This window comes from Cornus florida, unplaced genomic scaffold (genome assembly GCF_030987335.1).
Source record: "Cornus florida cultivar Cherokee Brave unplaced genomic scaffold, ASM3098733v1 CherokeeBrave_3.0.0_Hap2_Chr08, whole genome shotgun sequence".
Classification (NCBI taxonomy): Eukaryota; Viridiplantae; Streptophyta; class Magnoliopsida; order Cornales; family Cornaceae; genus Cornus; species Cornus florida.
Window position 1 is genome coordinate 18785239 of NW_026775578.1, and position 19923 is coordinate 18805161.

Below are 19923 nucleotides of genomic sequence, written 5' to 3' on the forward strand. Positions count from 1 at the left end.
CTAGGCGAGATAGAAAGATAGTGTGGTTTGCTGTGTCTTTTATAGTTATAAGGTTGATACCTCATTATTACAACTAGAAATTTATTTATTTATATATTTTCTGGATTACTCATCCAAGTGGAAAATGTAGAAATAAGTTGTTGCTGAGTTTCTCATTAATAAAGTGCCTATTTACTTAAAGTATATGAAACTATGTTTCCCTTGTGCCTGTTATTTAAGCTCATGGAATACTTTGGTAAAAGCCCAATCATTTCATTGTAGGCTTTTGCCATTTATGCAAGCTCCATGAGCCAGCCTCCCTCCTTATCCAACAACAACTATTGACAAAGCATTTCTTCCGATTAGTTTTAAATATATAGATAGCAAATATTTTATTATTTATAGTTTTGCTCTTTCATGATTTTTCGTATTTTTTGAAATATAATAGAAAATTAATAATTTATAATTATATGGCATTCTTTTTACTGCATTTAATATTTTAATTTAAGTAATTTTATGCTTGGATGATGCCAATTCGAAGGAACTCTCACTGTGCTATAAAAATTGATCTAAAGAAGGCTTTTGACTCAGTAAATTGGGATTTCATCTCAAACTGTCTCATCCTCCTCCAATTTCCACATAAGTTCATTGATCTCATTTTGGCTTGCATCTCATCCCCATCATGTACAATTGCTTTGAATGAGGAATTTTAAGGTTTCTTTAAGGGGAAGAGGGGGCTAAGGCAAGGTGACCCTCTATCCCCCTTCCTATTTGTGATTGTTATTGAAGCTTTTTCAGCTATTCTCAACGACTATGTGAGAAGAGCTCCAGCTTTCAAAAACCACTGGAAATGTAAGGAGCAAGGCATTACTCACCTTTCTTTTGCAGATGATCTTCTCTTGCTTTGCTATGGGAACATTGAGTCCATCTCCATCATCAAATCAGCTCTGGACTACTTTTGCTCCATGTCTGGCCTAACCATTAATCTGACAAAAAGCTCAATTTTCTTCTCTGGTGTCAATCCACATACTGAAAATGCCATTATAGATCTGCTTGGCATTAACAAAGGAAGTCTTCCTATCAGACACTTGGGGGTACCATTGATCACTACAAATCTTAAGGCCATTGATTGCAGAGTGCTCATAGAGAAGATTACCCATATAATTTCTCATTGGGCTGCTAGATCTCTTTCTTATGCAGGTAGATTGCAGCTTGTAAGATCAGTCCTTGTCTCCACTCAACTATACTGGTCCAGCATCTTCATTCTTCCAAAGTCTGTAATAAATGATCTCAACAAGACTTTCAGATCATTCCTTTGGTATGGATCAGAAATGAAATCCAGTGGAGGGAAGGTATCATGGGATGCAGTGTGCAAGCCCAAGGCTGAAGGAGGTTTGGGTCTTCCTAACTTGGAACTCTCAAACCAAGCAGTTATCCTGAAATACATCTGGGAGCTCCAAACTGATAATTCCAACAGAATCTGGATCGATTGGTGTAGATTACATCTCATCAAAGGCAGGAATTTCTGGACCTTGAAAATCCCACATTCATGCTCATGGAGCTGGAGAAAAATTCTGCAACTGAGGCACCATGCATGGCATTTTATCAAACACCTTATTGATGATGGCAATGATACATCCTTTTGGGTTGATAATTGGTCCTCTAGAGGGCCTCTTTGTTTAAAATTTCCACAATCTATCCTATCTACATTTCGCATTGATGAAGGTACCCGAGTGGCAAACTTCATTGTCAATAACTTCTGGAGTTTCCCACATGCTTTGCTCTCAGCAATTCCAGAGCTAATCTCCCCTCCATTCAGGAAGGATAAGCTGATTTGGTCCGTGTCCCCTTCTGGCTCCTTCAGTCTGAAGCATACAACCTTCCAACTCTCACAACATGGACCACCAGTTCCTTGGCACAACCTAGTGTGGCAGTCAGCTTCCATCCCAAGAATGAAGTTTAACATGTGGTTGGCTGTTCAGTGCAGGCTTCCTACACTTGATAGCAAAGCCATGGCTCTCTATGATAATATTTGTGCCCTGCGTCATATCGATACAGAATCCCACTCTCATCTCTTCTTCAGATGCAACTTCTCTTCCCCTCTTTGGAAATTCATCCAAGACAGATGCAAATTCTACAAATTTTTCAACAGCTGGGAAGAAATGGTTTTTTGGATCAGTGTTCGATGGAGGTCAAGATCTCCAATCAACACCCTTAGGAAAATCTGTCTTTCAGTGCTGGTGTATCACACATGGGAAGAAAGGAACAATCGTATTTTCAAAGGGAATCCATCTTCGCAGAGCAGGGTTCTAGCTGAAGTGTTTAGTTCAATTACTTCCCTTCTTCGTTTGGGTTGCCTAAAAGACTGCACGGCTTCTAGATCGATTCTGAGCAGCTGGAATCTCTCCCCCTCTTCCTGCAGACCACCGGACTGAGAATGGAAAGAGGATCTCTCTCATTGTAAGACTCGCTCACCGGATCTGTGTCACCGCCGAGGCCACCGGACTGAGAATGGAAAGAGGATCTCTCTCATTGTAAGACTCGCTCACAGGATCTGTGTTGATCATCTAGTAACGACTTTGGTTGTTATATGAAGATCTTTTGTTTTTGGGTTGGGCTTTAGCTTTGGGTTAGCTATTATCTAATATCTAATATCTACGGGTTGGTAGCCAATAGGCTTTGTTTGCCCTCTCTCAGGGTTGTTTCGGCCGAAGGCATTTTTTTTGTAATCCTTTTTTCATTTATAAACTTCGTTTAAAATTTCAAAAAAAAAAAAAATACACCGGATCGTTCAATTACACAAAAAATATATTAAATAGTACTAATTAATTACCATTAAAGACATAAATAAAAAATTAAATACAATTATTCAACGACACAATTACTCAAGCATAATTAAAATCAACCTGATGCAATACATCTCTCTACTGTACGGAAGAATTGTAGGTTTTTCAAAGAAAACGTAAGATAACAAACACATGAATCGGTGCGAGTTTATCTTAAAAAAAAAAAAAAAAAAAAAAAAAAAAAAAAAAAAAGGAGCACAAAAATGAATCGGTGCGAGTTTGTCGAAGAACACCGGTAATCTAAATAGGTGGCATAAAGAAAACACAGGTGTCCATCACTGTAGTACACCTGGCACTGGTAGTCTAGACAGGTGGCATTTAGCTTAATGGGGGCTCCTCCCATACATATCCCTCCATCGTTCTCCCATCTGCATCGTCTCTCTTCCCCCACTGTCTCTGAAGTAAGAACCCTAATTTTCAGAGTTCACCTCTTGTGTTCCACACTCGCAGCTCTGATCATTGCTAGCTACTTGCTGTTCTTGTAGTTGTCTTTAAGACCATCTTCATCCCTAACTCGCCCTCCCAAGAAGACCTTAGCTCTGCTGTAAGTTTGTAACCTCTCTCTCTATGCGCACACAATCATACAACAACATATTTAAGCTAATAATTTTGGGTTTTATTTATTTTTAATAACAGGTGCTTCATACATCGTGTACGGTGATTGGCTTCATTTGAGTGTGTGTTTATATACCGAAGAATTCCGCAAATCTTGTCCTCCCTCTGTAAGTTCCAAATACATTGGTATAAGAAGTAATCAAATTGTCTAATACATGTATATGAATACAAAAGTGTATATATATATACACATATTATAATTGATTTGCACAAAATTGTTTTGGGCTCAGGCAGAGAGGTCAAAGGTGGGTTTTGCCTTTGCGTCACTCTTTTTTCTGTGTTTGTATTAATTTTTTGTTTGCTGTTGTTGAGAGGTGACCGAAATTTTAATTTAGGGGGGTCGAAGTAGTAATACAAAATTAGAACTTAAAAATAAAGTGAAAAAATGTTATGATTTTTGTTTTGGTGCATTTTTAAAAGCATATCTATCAAAAGGTATGAGAAAAATAAATGGAGAGAAGATTAGTTAACCATTGATAAATGGGTTTTGCCTAAACGGGTTTTGTCTTTTCGTTGTTTTATGCATTGGGGGAGGGAACTTATTTGACTGTCACGTTGGTGTGTAGGTGTTTATTTGGTTTTAACACTGAAAAGTTATTATTTTTGTGTGATACCCTTGTGAATGCTATTGGATTTTGTGTATGGGAGATTGATAAGTGCTCATCTATTTGTCACCAGCCAAATCCGTACTTCAATCAGATAAAGAGAGGTTCTTTTTTCCTCCTTGTGGAAGTACCCAAAAGGCTTGCAAAGTAAAAGGGCAACCAATATGGGCTATTGGAAATTCACAGGAAATGGATGTCAGATAAAATCAGGATCTAATCTGATCGGGGGCAGAAAGAGGAGTCTTGTATTTTACACTGGCCGTGCACCAAAAGGGGAGAGGACAGAATGGATAATTCATGAGTTTTCTATGATCAAGAAGCTCAGGTGATTAATGTTATCATTTTTGAGATTTTTTATTATAATAACAAGCTCAGGTGATTAATGTTAACGTGTTTGCTTGAATAATATTTTTCTAGTTATGTTTTAGATAACTTGTCATGTTGATAACTTTTGTGGGAACAATTTTTGCAATTATTATTATGAGCTATCTTGTTTGTGATATTGCTCTGTGATTACAAGTTTGGTTGATTGATAAACTACTACTAGAATATAGACGAGACAGTCTTATCTTTGTGGTTACACATGCCATATAAATAATTGAATCCAGAGTAGCTTTTATGAATTGAGACAAAATGAAGAGGGATAGAATAGGAAAATGAACGGTTACCGGGTTTCACTTATTTATTGGACTTCGTTGTCAGAACAATTAGATTTGAAAAGTGCCCTTACGAAATGTCTGAGAGTGGGACAATATCTATAAAAGTTACTTTGTCCATTTTCTGGTCATAATATTGATTCCTTATTTTTATAACTAGTAAAAAAAATGTTGATTCTTAGTGAATATTGTGCAAATATATTGTTACCTAGTTTGTCATTGATAAAGTGCCTATTTACTTAAGTATATTTAGTTAGGTTCCCTTGTGCCAGGTTTTCTATGATATTGTCTTCATTGTCATGATAAGGCATCATGGAATACTTTGATCAAAGCCCTATCATTTCATAAATGATGCAAGCTCCGTGAGTCATTTTTACTCAGCTTTCCCATTTGATCTACCAACTATCGACTTTTCTTATTTCCTCAAATCACGAGATTGCCATCCTCAAATTGAAATTTCTTGATGTAAAGTTTTCCTGTATTAATAATATAGCCAATTGGCTTATGCATATAACTATTCTTAGGTGCTAATGTTTGGCTGACAGAGGGCTCCTCTAAAGCATATTAAAAAGTACAGAACCAACACTGAGCTCTACTTGTAAATGAGTCAAACAAGGTGTATCCACACATTGACTCACTTTACTGACAGCCTAGGCAATATTGGGTTGAGCGCAAGGAAAATATATAGGCTTCTTAATGTTGGGATTTTTGTGCATTAACTAGATCACCCTTGCTATCTTCTACCAACTCATATTGTGCTTAATTAATAGTGATATGAATAGGCTTATGTCCAATGTTCCCATCTCCCCTTGGGCTTGTTTCCTTGTCTATGCCCGTTAATATAGTCGGTTTGAATTAGTTCCTTTGTACTTGATTTCTGTGTCTTTAAACATGCAATGTTCATCTTTGAGAAAATCAGCCTTTCTTTTGTAGGATTTTATGGTTGTTTGCTGCCTTCGAAAGATTGTTGTTTTCTATGCTCGCAACATTCCAAATTCAAGGTAACAATCATTCAAGTGCTTGAAGATTTTTTTTTTTTTTAAACAACATGCAACAATCATCCGTGCCTTCATGGATTTGGACAACCAATTTTTTTTTTTTTTTTTTGTGTGGTAACCGTCTCTCTCTCTCTCTCGGCTTAAGCAATGTAAGCAAACATTTGATTAAACCAAACCAACATTTCATTGATTGTGTGAGAAATAATATGGGAGAACGTATTTTGTTAGTCTTTTAGAATCACAGATAGTGGTAAGTTTGATTGCTATTGGTCCTTCCGCGTTTGTTGTATTCGTCAAAACCTTGTTAGATTACAAAATTTCTGGTTACAGGTTATTCTTATCAATTGAAAGAGTGCTGTTGTCAAAACCTTATTTATTATTACATCTTTTTTTTCCTAGTTGGTACTTAGGCACACGTCTCTTCTGAGACTTGAACCCCTGACCTCCCTTTGGAAAGTAAGAGGCTGATACCGCTAGGCCACTGGCCCGTTGGTTGTTATTACATCTGTTAGTTTAATAGTCTGGTTTATTCATTCATGGTAAATATTAAAATAGTATGTGCAGCATTGGTGTGGTAGTTTAGTAGTCTGGTTTATTCATCCATGGTATGCGCAGCTGTGGTGTGGTGGTGGAAGGTGGCAGCTGTGTAGATAGTGGTGGTGGAAGGTGGCAGTGGTGTGACATGGAGGTGGTGGTAGTGGTGAGGTGGCACTTCCAGTTAATCACATTAAAGAAAATTGACCCTTCGAAACTATCGTCATTTCGCAACAATTGTAATTAATGGCAATTGTAGGATTAGATCTAAAGACCATAAGTAAAAGGGAGCAGTTGAAAACCACTTTCAACTAAATTTGAGGCGGTTGACTAACATACAATTTGCATCCGACTGTTCAAATATTTTTTAATCCCCTTTTGTGTATGTTAAATTAGGCTGATCAGGTCGGATCCCTCTCTCTCTCTCTCTCTCTCTCTCTATATATATATATTTTGTTCATATATAATTTTTTTAAAATTTGGCAGCTCAATTTATATCACCTGAAGCATTTCCAGAAGCATTGCTGGTAACAGGATAGTTTTTGAAAAGTTTCGGTTGTTCCAAATGGTCACTTAAGGTTGTAGGTTTTGTCTAGTATGGTTAAGACTTTTTTGGCTTCAGGTTATTTGCCTGCTTGTTTTCCTTGGGCTTGTTATATGTAAGGTGTTCACAATTTTGTGTAGTTAGTTTTAAGTGTATATATATACACCTCTTCTCAGATTTATGTTGAAGTCTGTTATGAGTTCTTTCTTCTTAGGTTTTTAAATATGAAAAACATAGCTTATAGACTATATTATCACGTTTCTTGTTTAAAATACTTCCAAATAAAATTATACCAATTAGTTAAAGACTCGTCTTCAATGGATATCAAAGTTGACTTAAAGCGTCTAATTTGCTAAATGCATCTTGATTCTGCTAAATGCATCTTGTTCTTGATACAAAATTTTACTGCTGTAAATGTATCTTGATGCAAAAATTGACTGAATAATTGACATTAAAATATGTTTTACTCGACTGAATGTACATCATGAGCACTTCACTATAGGGTGGGGGGCATATCAAATTATTGGTATGCTCAACCAATTCACATCCACCATTCAAGTTGGTGTAAAGATATGAATCAACTACTACATAACTACGTATTTGATATGATTTTGCAGTATCCAATAGGGCTGCTTCCATTTGTATTTATAGAGAAGATTTACAGAATATTGGATTACAATATACAATGCCTTCCGATAAAACTATACAATAGGAAATAATAATGATCCCCACAATTCAGGTATAAAAATCAACCTATAATTAGGGTGGTGGATATATTTCTTTACAGTTGGCTCGTCTCCCTTACTCATAAAATCTGCTCAACCAATTTAATAGTGCATTTTAATTAATTGGGTAAGGTGCGCCCTATACCCACTCATATAAGTTCTTTGTTTTCACTTGTTATTCAACCAAGAGCAAGGCCTATAGATGCTACAATTTATGATCAAGAAAAGTAGTTGATTAGTTCATGTGAAGTTTGATGAAGGCAGTGGTTTCATACCAGAAGATCAAGGTTGAAAGAAATAGCTCACCTCAGTTCAAACACTTAATTGACCTTGAAGAAATCTCCAGCAGTGTTTTAGAAAATGTGAGAGAAAATCATCATCCAAATCTCCAGAAATAAGTCCGGATGGAAAACATTATAGGAGAATAGGATGGTGGTGTTCTAACAGGACTAAAAAGGTATTCTCTGCTGATGCTATCCAAGATTGAACCAAAGAACTTCTACGAAACAAAAGGTGACACTGATTGGGAGTGTGACAGCCCTGGATTTTACAAACCCAGTGCGTCCTGTGATGACCCGAAACGGATCCAAAATGCGGAAGTAAAATAAAAACAAGTCTGTAGAGATGTACGTCATCCCTAAGACACAAGAGTGGCCTTCCGAGGAGTCCCGTGACTCAGCGGAAGTAAGACCGAAGCTAGGGTTTTAAAACCTTCCAAGAAATGGACAAAGGGAAAAATGGTCATCCTAAACTGAAATGGGTGCCACCGTGCACACCATTGGATAGACAACGAAAAATTAACGAAGTTTGACTCAAGAATCACTTGATTCCGAGTTCGGATGAAGAAGATATGACCGAAACAAAATCAGAAGGCAAGGTTGCCCAAATGGGCACCTGTTCCGCGTCTGGACGCAAGCCAACAGATACATTGCGTTCGGAAGCAGCTTTTTGCGTCCGGACGCCAAATGCTGAAGCTACTGCCCAAGAGATGAAAATGTGTGTTTGGGAGGTCCAAAAATTGTCCAAATGGCAAATGCAATCCTAAAATACACCTACAACATCCCCGGAACTTCTGGAACGGTCGCCACGACTTTCGAGCAAAAGTCGATGAATAGTGCCAAGTCCAAAGTTTTCAAAACTTAGAAAAAATGAAGCAAAACAGAAAAATGAAGTGGAATCGGGATTTCCGAGTCCAAGATGACGTTTTTCGGAAAAATGCCGTGAAGAAATCCCCCCTAAAATCACATTTTCTGAGTGACCATGTCAAGGCTGAAATTTATTTTCAAAACAAAATCTCCAAGATGCCCCTAAACCAGATTTTGCAAAGAAAATGCAAAATGATTCCATAGGAGGCTCATTTCACCAAGGAAGAGGTTTTGCACAAAAACGATCTTGCACGCAGATGTAATATACCTATTAGGATGCGCTATAATGATCCACGGCTTCAAAATACTCCCGATGCAAAATATGACCTATCAAACTCCAAATGTGTGAAAAATGTCATTTAAAAGTAAAACTTGAAACAAATGGACAAAGATGCATTCAAAAGACCGTTTGGCCCTTGGCCACATATCATGCATATTAAATGAGTACTAGTAAGTGTGCTCGTGCACACTTTGCACCATCTGAATTGAAAATGAACCATTAAAATCTTGAATTTCATAATATTACCTTCAAAAGCAAATTATGAATCCAAAGTACATAAATGAAAACTAAATGGCGTTTGGCCCTTGGCCACACCTCATACATATTAAATGAATGCCAAAAAGTAAATTTGTATATTTGATGCACACTCCGATGCAAAAACGACATGTTAAAATCCTTAATTTTCATATTATTCCCTTTAAAGGCAAAATTCCACATTTATTACATACATGTGATTCCAAATTAAGTTTGGCCCTTGGCCACGTATCATACACATAAAATGAAGGTCAAAAAGTGTGCTTAGTGTCACGCCCCACCTATGGAGGTTGTGCCACGCAGGTGACACGCAGACGCTGAGGAGGACGCTGCATGGCAACTGCATGGCGAGTGGAGTTTCTAGAGTCTTCCGGAGTTGTCTAGAGTTGTGTGGAAGATTTTAGATATGTGTAATATATTTTAGAGTTCTCCAGAATTGTGTGAAGTAGTATGGAGAGTTTCAGAATATTATAGATACTTGTAGATAAGTATGGAAGTGTGAAGAAAGTGGGAGAAGATTCTAGAGAATTGATCTCCACCGTTGGTTAGAATGCATCCTAGCCATCCATTAGGGATTGGGATGCCTATAAATAGAGGTAGGACTTCATTTTGTAGGCAACAAGTCCTAGAGTGAGTCTTGAGAGCCTTGTAGAGAGTTTGAGTGCTAGCCTTGTACAAAGCATTCTTTGAAGTAATAGAAGTGTTCTTTCCTTGCCAACTTAAGTGCCTTAGTGTGTGTGAGTGTGCAAGCCAAGTGAGGAGAGGGCGAGGGCCACTACAACACTAGTAAGCGCACGAGGGGAGTGCGTTGGCTAAGGTGTGCACGGGAGTTAAGCTGACCAAGTCCTTGCGAGAGTGGAAGCAACGTCTTGGTGCCGTACGGGAGTAGCTAGAGTGGTGCTGAAACTCTAAGCCCGTGACATTAGGCACACATTACAAGTTTTAAGGCAAAAATGACATTTTGGCCTAACTATGCATTACAACTTAAAATGGAAAAACGATGCATGCTAACACTTGCATGCTCGTTAAAATACATCAAATTACTCTACAATATATAAGGTGACATAGGGATGTTGTGCATCCCAAACCAAGGTATCCATACTTGAAAAATTTCCCAATAACTAGGGTGAGTAAACAAGTTACTCGTAGGAAGTGCATGCGTATACCCTAAAGTTTCAAATGCCATGCAAGTTCAACATAAATCATTACAAGGGATCATTCCTCCTAATGTCTATATTCCAAGGTGAACTAATGAATCATCTCAAGTTACACAAGCAATTGAAATGAAAGACAACATATAAGTACACATGCTTAAGTATACAAAACAATGTTGAAATACAATGCACGACATATAGGCATACACTTACAAGTATGCTAAATAATATTTAAACAAGATATTCAATATATAAGTATACATACTCAAGTATACAATTAATATTGAAATACTCGTAGATCAAGTATATGTTGGCACCAAAACTTGGCAGCCATCTTAGCGATAACGTGGACCAATAAGGAGCGAACATATACTTCTAATATGGAATCAAGGGGATCGGCCAGTTTAGAAATATCAGGAGCAAATATAGGGAGCTATATTTCAACCACCTAATGGATATGGTTGTTGCTGAAATATAGCAACTAAGAGTTGACCTTTTTCAAATTGGGTTGTTAGCAGAAAAGGAGATATTAGAGTTTGGGTAAAATTCGACAACTAAATTCCTATAAAATAGGAATTCTAGTTGAGAAGGAAAGATTATGAAGGATGGCAGTTGCGTCATTACATGGACAAATCTAAAGTGGCTTTGATATGGTACCAAAGGTTGAGCTATTTGAGGAAAGATACGGCTGCCAAATTCATGGAAAGTATTAGCTAAAAATTAGCAATTGAAGTTGACTAAAGCAAGGAAGTTTTCCAGTGCATGATCAGAAGAAGTTTTTAATTGGAAACTGAAAGAAGACATACAAAAGGGTAAAGTATTCCAAAGTTTGACCCAGTTTGAATTACAAAAAAGAGAGAATCAAGGGAAGAGATTTTCTAGCAAGGAATAATGATAAATTAATTAAATAGGACTTCTATAAATAGAAGTATTGTAATTCCATTTCAATTCGTCTAGCACCACCCACAAAAAAAACATGAATAAAAAATTCATCAAATGACTCAACGTCATCTTATCTTCAAATCTTTTGTCCAAATGGCAATTTTCTTTCGAAGAAACTAAGTTCCAGTAACTTAATCTTCTTTTGCAATGCTTAATTATGCTATTTACAAATTTAAGCATTATTTTATGCAAATGGATTCAATGACAAATCTTTGATCAGATTCGTATCATTTCAATTCGACCATTCTATTCCATTGCAAACATTACTTTTCAGTCTATTTTTATTCTGCCAGTTTCTTTTATTGTCCATTTCAATTCAACCAGTTCATTTACTTTAAATCTCATTTTTATTCTTTTAGCACTTTTATAAAAGTCTTTGCAAACAAGGCAGAAAAAGAACCTTGCTGGGAGTTCTTACTATTCTCTCACACACATTCGCCTGAAGTCAGCCAATGGAAAAGGGATAGGTTGGTGTTTATTCATAATTTTGAGTATTTTATACAAATACTCTGGCACTCCTGTAAGAGTCCATCGACCGGTGTGAACAAAAACCAAGCGAACATATTTTGGCACGCTCGGTGGGACCCCCGATTGGTGTTAAAAGAAGATGTAATGTCGCGGCCAAAGAACTCTAAGGCCATAGTCATAGACGATGATCCGAAATAGGGACATCAGCCAGCTCAGATTGGTAGCTCTACCTTGGGCCCTGTGGATGAACTCGCTATACCATCAAAAGTATCAATGGTTTAAACACAGGTGTGCACTTTGTTAGAGGCGATGGAAAGAATGAGTGCAAGTCAAAACGATGTGCACCAAACAATATCTCAGCTTTCAACCGCTATTATGAATAGGCCGACTCAGGTTGGGAAATCCAGCAATCATGAATCGACCACTCAGCTGATTTCGTCACAGGTTGTTCAGCCGGTAGTGAATGCTTAGCTATCACAGCCGTGGCCGCCGATGGTTCTGCTTCAACAAAATATGATGGCTAATCAACAACAAGGCTGGCCGAATTATTATCAACCGCCAATAGTATATCAACCTGGACTCTGGGGGCAGCCAATGGTTAATCAGCCAGAAGGCTGGTTGATTTATAATTAGCCACCAGTAGAAAATCAGTCACCAGTGTTAAATCATTACAGTAAGGTTGGTTGATTTACAATCAGCCACCAGCAAAAAATCAGTTGCTAGTATATCAGCCTAAACATTTGGGACTCGGGGGGCAGACGATGGCTAATCAGCCAAATGGCTGGCCGAATTACAATCAGCCACTTGCAGTGAATCAGCTGCAAGTGGTACATCAGCCAAAATTTTTTAACTTGGGGGGCAATCAGGTAGGGTGGAGAGCTCTAAATCCACTTTATGCTCAGGAATTACCACAGCCAGGACGTGGAGGAAAACATTTGGCTAATTAGCCACAAGATTGGCCGAATTATAATCAGCCATTAGCGAAAAATCAGCTGCCAATGGTAAATCAATCATAGCAAGTGTGGCCGATTTATAATCAGCCATAAGCAAAAAATTAGCCGCTAGTGGTATATCAGCCAAAACCTTTAGGACTCGAGGGGCAACCGATGGTTAATTAATCAAAAGATTGGTTGAATTATAATCAGCCACTAGCGAAAAATCAGCCGCCAGTGGTATATCAGTCAAAACCTTTGGTACTCGGGGGGCAGTCAATAGCTAATCAACCACTAGTGGTAAATCAAGATCGACCAGTCATTGATCAGTCCAATCAGCCAACGACGGTCGATAAGGTTCAGGTACCTGACATTATTAAGCAAGAATATGGTGATGGCCTTTGGAGAATAAGTCGACCAATGTACAAAAAGCCAAAATCAGCCACATCCGGCACTCGAACATCTACCGTATCGGGCAAAAAGGGAGCGGATGATGAAGTCATGGGGGTCGACAATGATCTTTTCATAGCAGGTAGTAATGTGACCGGCTAGGCTCCCAAAGAGAAGGTTGATGAAGGGAATCAGCCTAAGGTTGCTGAGAGTAAACTGTTAGCCACTCTAAGTACCAAAGCGGTGGAAGAATTAGAAGAACAATTGAAGGAAACACAATCTGCTCTTTCAACATGGTTGTTGCCCTCAGTGGAAGGTTATTAACCGAGGTAAAGTTAATAAAAATCTAAACTCGGTTTCCTAACAGAAGTGTTCAAGAGAGATGCACTTCTTAATGAAGTAAAAGAATTTCAGGATCAAATCGGCCAAATTACCAGAATGCTTGGCCGAAAGTGGTATCTAATCCTCTGCTAAAACCATCATTGGCTGAGAGAATTCTTTTAGCTCGTCGTCCTCAATCGAATTTCAAGAAAAGAAAATGGGGATGGAAACTAAAAAGGGTTAAGTGGAGAAGAAATTCGCAGAAGAAAATAAATTGGCCAATTAATGCAAAATTTTACGTGGCCGATGCAGTGCTACACGAAGAGAATCATGTTCTGTTAAGATTCAAAAGAACAAATAAAATGGGACGACCAACATCGGCCATCGTGAAAAGAAGTCTGGCTGATGTCAACTCTAAAAGGTTAAGTCAGAAAGGTATTTTGGCCGAGGATAATGCTTCATCGGCTAGTTGTTGAGGTGCCAAATAAAGAATCAAGGAGGAGTCAGGCCATCATGGCCACTGACATTCTGAAAGCTTACAAGGCCGAGAAAAAATTGGCCACAAAAGAAATATTATTCTTGGTATTTCCGGTTGATATAGCTGAAATCATTGAAGAAGATGAACATTAAAAAACATGGGATGGCGTGCTTTTAGAAACTCCATGGGAGTATAGAAATTCAAGAGGATATGCTATCAGAAAAGCTCCATACTGGCAGAATGTTGTTCTTCCAATAGAGAAGTCAGTTAGATCGGCCCAAATGACATTACATAATAACTTGATCTCGGCTGTTCACGATCATACCTTACTAGTAGAGTTGGGAAACTTTAATGGTGAGGTCTATCATGGGTTTATAAATTGCCAATATTTTGAGAGGTATCGCCAGTCCTGGCTGACGCAAAATAAAGACCAACTTAGAGGTGGTCTGGAAGAAATAAAATCTAGAAGCTCGCTGGCTGCCAGTTTCTTTCATGTTATAAAAATTCAAAAAATCTTATCGGCTTGAGTGGGCAATAAGACATTTGAAATTTGGAGGGCATTTGTTGGCACCAAAACTTGGTAGCCATTTAAGCGATGACGTGAACCAATAAGGAGCGAACAAGTATTTCTAATATGGAGTCAAGGGGATCGGTTAGTTTGGAAATATCAAGAGCAAATATAGGGAGATATATTTCAGCCACCTAATGGATATGGTTGTTATATAAATATAACAACTAATAGTTGACATTTTTCAAATTGGGTTGTTAACAAAAAAAGGAGATATTAGAGTTTGGGTAAAATTCAACAACTAAATTCCTATAAAATAGGAATTCTAGTTGAGAAGAAAGATTATGAATGATGGCAGCTGCGTCATTACATGGACAAATCTAAACCGTTCCCGAATGATTGAAGCAACAAAACCTGGTTTAGACCCGACTATCCTACGCTGTTCGACTGTTCGTAGCCGAATAGGCGTTGTAATTGGGACACTGGACCGGGTTGGATCAAGAAATGATAAGATAGAAGATGAAGTTAGTTTATACCAGTCATCTTCTTCGACTTCTCGTAATCTCAGTCGTTCAAGCTGATCCACGCCCATACATCTCTGACGCTGCATCTTCTTCTGAGTCGACTCGTTCGACTTTGATTTTCTCCTTATACGATGTTTCCTATTTTAAGTCCTTGTTTATTCACACCCATTAAAGTCTTTTGTGTTCTAATCATCGCAAGTCATAAGAATTGAAGTAACCATTAACAACCAATGAAGAAAATTGGTTTTACGAGAGAGAAAGAAGATGGTTTTTTTTCTTTTATGAAAGGGAGAAAGAAAATGGGTTTGATGAGATAGAGAGTGTGTTTCTGTGTAGAGCGGTTAAGGAAGAGATAAGGCTGGTGACGTGTCATATTTTGATTGGTTTCTTTTATTGTGATCCTCCACATGATATGGCAATACTTATAAATGTGAAAATAAGAGTAAAATGACGCCATTTTAAATAAGGGCAAAAATGTCTCTATTGAATTCCGGTGATGGGAGCCTTGGGAGGCGATTGGAATAACTTTCTCCCTCCTAGAACTTAAGCAATTTCATAGTCGTAGGGGTTATTTGTAGTTGGGGCCTAGAATCAATTTCATAGTGGGAGGGGGTTATTTGTAGTTGGGGGTTAGTTGCACTTGAGTAATAATTGAAGGGGAATTTATTGCATTTTACCCTAAAAGTATATATATATATATATATAGATTCATTTATCATACACTCTGTAGCGCTTTGTTGGCAATAAGAGGGCTAAAGTAAGGGATGAGGATCCTCTTCACCGAAGTCTCTCTTGAACTCTGTAGGACTTAATCTTGCGATTTGATTTCAACCACATCATCATCGATTTTATTCAACTTTATCACTTGCAAATTCAATTTTTTTTTTTTTTAATAAAAAATAATTCAACATAGAGGGTAATAAGATGATGGCTTGGTTGAAACCGGACAGAATTGAGGTCTGCTGAGTCCATAAGAGATTTCACAAGAGAATCCGTTTCTGTAAAGTTCTTTTGCAATTTTTGACATTAATTACTTCTTAAGAATGCATAGCAAACAGAGCCCAAATTAAGTTGTTTCATGCATAGACCAGCCTTATTCAACTATTTGACTCAATATGATCTCCTAATGCTTGCTTCGTCATGGATCTTGAAAATTAGATTGGAAGGTAAGGTGGCTCTGATCACAGGCGGGTCTGGCGGCATTGGATCCTCTACAGCAAAGCTATTTTGTCAACATGGTGCCAAAGTTATGATCGCCGACATCCAAGATGATCTTGGCCATTCAATTTGCAAGGACTTAGGTCCCACTCATGCTTCCTTCATCCACTGTGATGTCACAAATGAAACAGATGTAAAAAATGCCATTGACAGGTCTGTTGCCAAACATGGTAAGCTTGACATAATGTTCAACAATGCAGGCTTCTTAGGAATAAAAAAAACCAATAACATTCTTGAAAATGACAAGTCTCAATTTGAGAAAATTCTCCGTGTAAACGTAGTAGGTGCATTTTTGGGCACCAAATATGCAGCTCGTGTGATGATACCAACTCGTCAAGGAGCCATAATTAACACAGCTAGTTTTTGTTTAGTAATGGGAGGGCTTGCTCCACATGATTATACATGTTCCAAGCATGCATTGCTCGGCCTCACTAAGAACACCGAGGTGGAGCTAGGAAAGTTTGGCATTCGTGTTAATTGTGTATCACCTTATGCTGTTCCAACTCCGATGCCAATGGAGTTTTTTGTTATGAAAGATGAGGATTTCAATGATGCAATTTCAAACCTCAAAAGAGGTATCTCTCAAGGCAGAGGATATAGCCAAAGCTGTTCTGTATTTGCGGAATGGCACATTAAGAGGATTCAGATCCCCCACCCCTCCAAAAAAACAAAACAAAGTTTTACTAAAACTCGCAACGAAATGATCTATTTCTTCAATCTCATCTATTTTTTTTGGGATGTAATTTTTAACAAATAATTGCACTCCCTCTAATCTTACCAAAAAAAAAAAAGGACCAAATTTCATTGCCTTGGAAAGACTTGAAAAAATTGACAAGCACTTGCTACTTAGTTTTCAACACTCGTGTCTAACCAATCATGATGGAATAATCAAACTGATCAATGAGAAGGCAACTGTACAGGCCATCCATAACTTATCACAAGTGGGCTTTGTCCTCTACACAGACTTTTCTTTTCCACAATTTGGGAAAATTTTGGCAGCATATTCTTATGAGCTCCCTCTTTTCCAGACTTCATAAGTGGGGGAAAAGCTATTGTTGTGAATTAAGTTTGCTGAAAAGGTATACCTTTTGATTTCTCTTGTTTAATTTCCTCCATAAATAATTTGATTCTGTTTAAAAATCTATTGAGTGCTTTATAATAATCATGCATAAATGAGCAAGTTTATTTAACAGGGTCTATAGTTAGTTGTGATGCTTATAATTCTGGTAGATATTTCCTTAGATAGCATGGTCAGGTGTGTATGTGTGATATTCCTTAATTAATACGGAGTATTTATTACAAATTAAGTTGGGTTAATACTTTCTTAGATCAGAGCTTGGTACTGAAGTCCTCTGATATTGTTTTCCTACAATTTCAACAAATTCTCTATGGCGAGTCTTCCAATACTATCAATTGCAGCAAGAAGGTATGTATGATCATCAGATCCTCTAATTTATTCATATAAGCATTAATATATATATATATATGCAGGCACGGATCCAATTAGGGACCGCTTGGAAATTTTTTTATTTACATTATTAGTTATATATTTTGTTACAATTTTAAAAATGCCCCTACTCAATAGTATGCTTAACATTCTCGCCCCCACTGTTTTTTTAATCCAAAAAATAATTGTCTCCCCTTTTCACTCTCTACAGCCCCCGCATTTGTGATAATCAATTCTATTTTACACACTCTCATATTCCCACTCAATTATTGAAAATACCCACTAAATATTCATGCATACATTAATATTTATAGTAAAAAAATAAAGTAAAACAATTCGGCTCTCTTATTGGATACGATTGAAAGGTTAAAAAAATCCAGTTCTCATATCGACACAAGTTGGAGATGGCCCAACACGTGCTGGACAAGCCACAAAAATTGAATTATCATATTTGTTATTTCATTATAAAAATATTTTAATCCAAATTTTTTTATTCTTCAACGGCGCCCCCCTCTAAAATATTTTTGGGTTTGTCACTGTATATAAGTATGTATGTATATTGTTTTATCATACACACTGTACCTCTTTGTTGAAAAAAAGAGGGTTAAAATAACAATATACTATTTGTGAGAGTAGTTGAGAGGGAGATACCCTTGATAAATAGTTTATTTCACTCCATCCGGTTAATCTACTTGAGAAATGAGAATAAATGCACGTCAAGTCTTTCTTGATTTTGTAATTATAGTCCGTTATACATTTGTAATTGAATCATATCAACCAGTAGTAAAAATGAGATACTCATCCATGAGTAGCCTTCTATTTGTGTTTGGTTACAAAATATTTACACGTTATTTACATGTCCTACAACTTTTATTACTTTATGGTTGGAGCCTTGGACTAACCAAAAGCATGTGTCCACGTGCCTATAAAATACTGTTAGCTTATAATTTATTAAAATTATGTTTAATTATCAAAACAATCTTTATTGTTTAAACTTATTTGGCAAAGTGTTGTTATTCCTTGTGACAGTCGGATAACCGACTACCAGTGTGAGTATTCGGATTTATTGACTATTATAATTATGAGTAAATTTTACTTATCTTTTTTAAAGTTTTGTTAATATTTTATATAAATCTCTTTAGGTTTCATAATTTTACTTGCCTCCTTTATAAGTTGTAATTTTACTTACTTTCCCTGTCAATGATGAGAAGGTTAACTTTGCCATTCCAATCTCTAAAATGACATTAAACATTTCATAGACATAATGATAAAATAACACACTATAGAAAAGATAAGTGAGATTATAAGTCATGATCGCCGACATCCAAGATGATCTTGGCCATTCAATTTGCAAGGACTTAGGTCCAACTCATGCTTCGTTCGTCCACTGTAACGTCACAAATGAAACGGATGTCAAAAATGCCATTGACAAGTCTGTTGCCAAGCACGACAAGCTTGCCATAATGTTCAACAATGCAGGGATCTTAGGAGTAAAAAATCCCAATATTCTTGACAACGATAGGGCTGAATTTGAGAAAATTCTTCAAACAAACTCAGTAGGTGCATTTTTGGGCACCAAACACGCAACTTGTGTGATGATACCAGCTCGTCATGGAACCATAATTAACTCGGCTAGTGTTTGTTCAGTAATTGGAGGTGTTCGTTCACATGATTATACATGTTCCAAGTATGCAGTACACGGCCTCACCAGGAACACCATGGTGGAGCTAGTCAAGTTTGGCATTCGTGTTATTGCGTTTCGGCTTATGTTGTTCCAACTTCGATGCCAAGGAAGATTTTTGGTATGAAGGATGATGAGTCATTCAGTGATATATATTCAAACCTCAAAAGGGTATCTCTCAATACAGAGGATGTAGCCAATGCTGTTCTGTATTTGGCGAGTGATGAGAAGTATGTGAGCGGCAACAATTTGGTCATTGATGGAAGTTTTACAGCCGTAAATGAAACTGCGCTCTTTTTATCATTGAATAAAACTGTTACTCCTTCGATTACCAAATGACAAGGAAAAAGTTTCACCATTGGAATCTTAGGCGAGTTGAGGGTTCGCTTGAGGCCCCAAACCAATAGAAGGTTTCAATTTTTTTATATTATATTATTAGCTCCTTAAAATTTTTACGTACTTATTATTAGACGTCATTAATAATTGAAATTTAATAGTGGATTCAAAATAATATAATTCAATCTACAAGTTTTCTTTCCACTCTCTATTAAAACTCAGGCCCCAAAAATATATAATAAAAATAAAGTCAAGAAAAAAAAATTAGCCTGACAAAAGATGAGGTACTCAAATTGTATTGTCTATTGTCCCTATCATAAATCACTAGTTTACAGCAACTCA

General features: G+C 37.1%; 2 pseudogenes; both read left to right on the forward strand.

Moving 5' to 3' along the window:
• Nucleotides 1-2417: 2417 nt before the first annotated feature.
• Nucleotides 2418-16821, forward strand: LOC132269812 (borneol dehydrogenase, mitochondrial-like; annotated as a pseudogene).
• A 277-nt stretch (nt 16822-17098) lies between these two features.
• LOC132269813 (secoisolariciresinol dehydrogenase-like) lies at nt 17099-19584 on the forward strand (annotated as a pseudogene).
• The last annotated feature ends 339 nt before the right edge of the window (nt 19585-19923 follow it).